Genomic DNA, 3,979 nt, shown 5'->3' with positions numbered 1-3,979 from the left:
TTTAAATAAGTCCAACACTGTGTTTTAATGAACAATATTGTCCATTATGTGGAAAACTTAATAGCACAAGCATACATACTGTATGTATATATACACATATACATATACATACACTGAACAAAATTATAAACGCAACACTTTTGTTTTTGCCCCCATTTTTCATGAGCTGAACTCAAAGATCTAAGACTTTTTCTAGCCATCAATAAAATGCACCTGTGTTCGTTGTCCATAACATACGCCTGCCCATACCATAACCCCACCGCCACCATGGGCTCCACAATCCACAACGTTGACATCAGCAAACCGCTCATCCACACGACGCCATACACGCTGTCTGCCATGTACAGTGAAAACCGGGATTCATCTGTTAAGAGAACACCTCTCCGAAGTGCCAGACGCCATCGAATGTGAGTGAGGTGTATGGATTATCTCGGCAAAGGAGAAGTGCTCACTAACACTGATTTAGACAGATCTGTGAACAATATTTGAGAGAAATAGGCCTTTTGTGTACATAGAAAAAGTCTTAGATCTTGGAGTTCAGCTCATGACAAATGGGGGCAAAAACAAAAGTGTTTTTATAATTTTGTTCAGTATACATGGCAATGTAGTGGTCAGGAGTTTGAAAATTAGCAATAATAAGAGAAATCCTATAGTCGACTATGCCACCCGGAATACACCAGTACATAACAGCCCTAAGCAAAGGGACACAGGTTCGTTGCGAAAGGCAGGGTGAGCATAATGATAGACCGATATAAAACAAAATCACTTTAACATACAATTAATAAAAAGCACATACAACACGTCACACAAGGTCTCAATACAATCACACGTCTTTACCAGTAACTTACAAAACAAGTACAATACAATAAGATAACAAAATAAAGAGGGAGGTGGCCAGCAAAGACCCTCAGATTTCTACCCCACACTCAATACCCATGACACACACTCGTGAAAAATCAAAAATATTAAACAGCACTCCATGTGGACACGCAGTACAAGGTACCATGACCAACCACCAAACAATACAAAATATAACGGACGGACCCAGAAGAATTCCAGACAGACCAAAACAGAGTAGAGCAGAGCAGAGCAGAGCAGAGGTGCAGTCAGTTACTTGAGGTTCGTTAGGCTTCAATTGAGATAATTGGAAACCCCTGGATGTGCAATCAAACCTGCTGGACATTGAACAAAAAAGTTATGCATAAAAACTTGAAAACAAACTTTAAACTCCCCATACCTACCGAGAAAACAGTACAATGCTGCAATACACATGGTCGCTCACCACGCAGGATTTCAGCTACTTGCAGGCCCATATCTAAAAACAAACAAGTTAATAAGCCTCGCTATTTAACAGGCAAAAAGGCATTTTAAAACAGGGACCAACCTGAAAACTGGCCAACAGCCAGCACACGACAGACAGGAGGATAACCCAACTGCTAGCACTCATTCAAAACTCCACATGTCACAAAGGGGCAGTACCAAGGATGATGCATCCCTATATATATATATATATATATATATATACCGATGCTGTTAGGCCTTCTTTTAGGAGTTCTCAGTTCCCATTCAATCATCACTAATATTTACCGATGTTTTGTTTAAATATAGCTATATTTTTCTTGTTGCAGAGTAGTTCTCCCACAGTGAAGAATCGGTTGACTTTGTCATATCTAGGAGTTATTGCGGGGTCATGACATGTTTTTTTTTCTTTTCTTTTCACAATTGCCTCTTTATTGTCATTCATCCATGTGCATATGTGGGGGAGCACAATGTCGTTCCACGTACAGGTCTTGCAGCAATATTTATATAAGAATTGCAATCATTTGCGTAGGTAGACAGTTTAATATTTTAGAATTTGTATAGACTATAATATTTTAAAATACAATAGATCCTGCAATGTAATCCATCACATATACATTCATGAATGAATATATATAACTGGAGTCAGTTTCGCTTACACAATGTTTAACACATTTTATTTCCTAAAATTCTGTTGTGTGTAGAATTAATGAATCTTACTTAGAAACAGCCCAACAACTTAGCACAGTTTTTTTATTTTTTCACAATATTTTTTTTCAAAGCATTTACTGTTATTTTAAAGATTTATATCATATATATCATATATATTAGAAGTAATTTAAAGTGAAAAAAATGGAAATTGTTAGTCAGTCTGTTTTTTTTTTTTTGTCAGTTTGTTTGTTTGTTTATGTATTTATTTTCCGTTGTATGCATAACTGTAATCTTAGAACTTCTATCTTAGAACATAAGAATCAAGCATTAAAATGTGCCATGGTATGTTCATTTTGGGTTAATAATAATAATAATAATAATAACAACAACAACAACAACATTGGTTTTGTGAAAAAGTAGTGGCCTTATTCATGGAAAGTTTGCTCTAGATATATTGTGAAGCTGTAAGGTTTGTGGGACAGTGACTGTAATATATTTTGGCTGTAACTGTATGCTGAGTGGGACTTTGTGATTAGCCACAGCCTGTGACTTAAATAATTTAATGCATCTTAGTGGTTAATTTCAATGCCTTGCTAAAGATGTTGCAGATGTCACACTCGCTTGTCCTCATTGGAATGGGAAGGGAAGTGGACATTACGAATTAGCATACAAAAGAGGACAAAAGAGGAGATTCCTTAGGACATGTTAATTCTAGAGTTAATTCTATTTACACTCTCAGTGGCTCTTGAGGTTTAATTGGAGCTGAGCCCTTATAAATCTACAGCCGGCAGTTAAGGAGGGTGATGTGTTTTAGAAAACATCGCACTGGTCTTCAGGCCTAGAAAGTGTATGTTTGTACACATTGTGTGGGATAACCATGCTAAAATGTTTTGCATTAGATAACAAAACATCAAAATAAATGGCAAATGTTGCAATAGTTTTTTTTGTTTTTTTTTAAGATGTAAGGGAGGCATTTTTGCTCAATGATGTTTAATCACGTGCTCTGACATTGATTTTTAATCGTATATGCAGGCACTGGACTAAAAATACATTCAGTCAGTCATCGCTCCCAAAAAGAATTCAACGGGTCATCTTGTTAATGCTATAAATTAATTACAACAATAAAATAAAATTTCATCATGAACATCCAAATATCACATTAAATCACGGACATTCCAAAATTACATTTCCCTTACATTCAACTTCCAAAAGTGCATTCATCTTTGCCATGTCACATTCATTTAGTTGACTACCCAGTCAACACGTGAGATCATGCGATGATCACAGTGACATCACACAATCCTCATACTGTGATCCTCACGGTGTGAGTAGTATATGAAATCATTGTGAGTTCACACGATCCTCATACTGTGATCTCAGGACCCCAAAACTTTTTCTAGCTGCCCCACTTGCGCCTGATAGTGCTATGTGTCTTTCACAATGCCCTTGAATCAAAAGAACTGAATAGTTGTACATAAAATAATAGTAAATAAATCAATAATAAAACAAAACCTGACATGCATCTCTCCTTCACATTGTGACCACACCATGAGAATCGTGTGAGCTCATGGTGACATCATTGTGAGATCAAATTGTTGACTGGGTAGTGCTATACGCTGTATTAACAAAAACATTAATGGCATAAATAATTTTACTTTACTTTTACTTTTAGTCATTTAGCAGACGCTTTTATCCAAAGCGATTTACAAATACAAAAAAGTAATTAAAACTAAAAGCTAAAACTCTATATACTATATATATGCACATTTAAGAAAATAAAATAAATTAAATAAAAATGACAAATGCATACATTTCAAAACTAAACATTTAAATGAAAACAAAAAAATAAAGCTAAAAACAATTCAAAATATTAAAAGAGCAAAAGGTATGAGTATAATAATGATTCTAACATAACACTAAGCCAAACACCAAAAAACAACTACATATGTATAGCCACACACATACATATACATATACAGGTGCATCTCAATAAATTAGAATGTCGTGGAAAAGTTCATTTATTTCAGTA

This window comes from Sinocyclocheilus anshuiensis, unplaced genomic scaffold, assembly GCF_001515605.1.
Source record: "Sinocyclocheilus anshuiensis isolate Anshui unplaced genomic scaffold, SAMN03320099.WGS_v1.1 scaffold1642, whole genome shotgun sequence".
In the NCBI taxonomy this organism is placed as follows: domain Eukaryota; kingdom Metazoa; phylum Chordata; class Actinopteri; order Cypriniformes; family Cyprinidae; genus Sinocyclocheilus; species Sinocyclocheilus anshuiensis.
Note: the sequence above shows the minus strand (reverse complement) of the source record.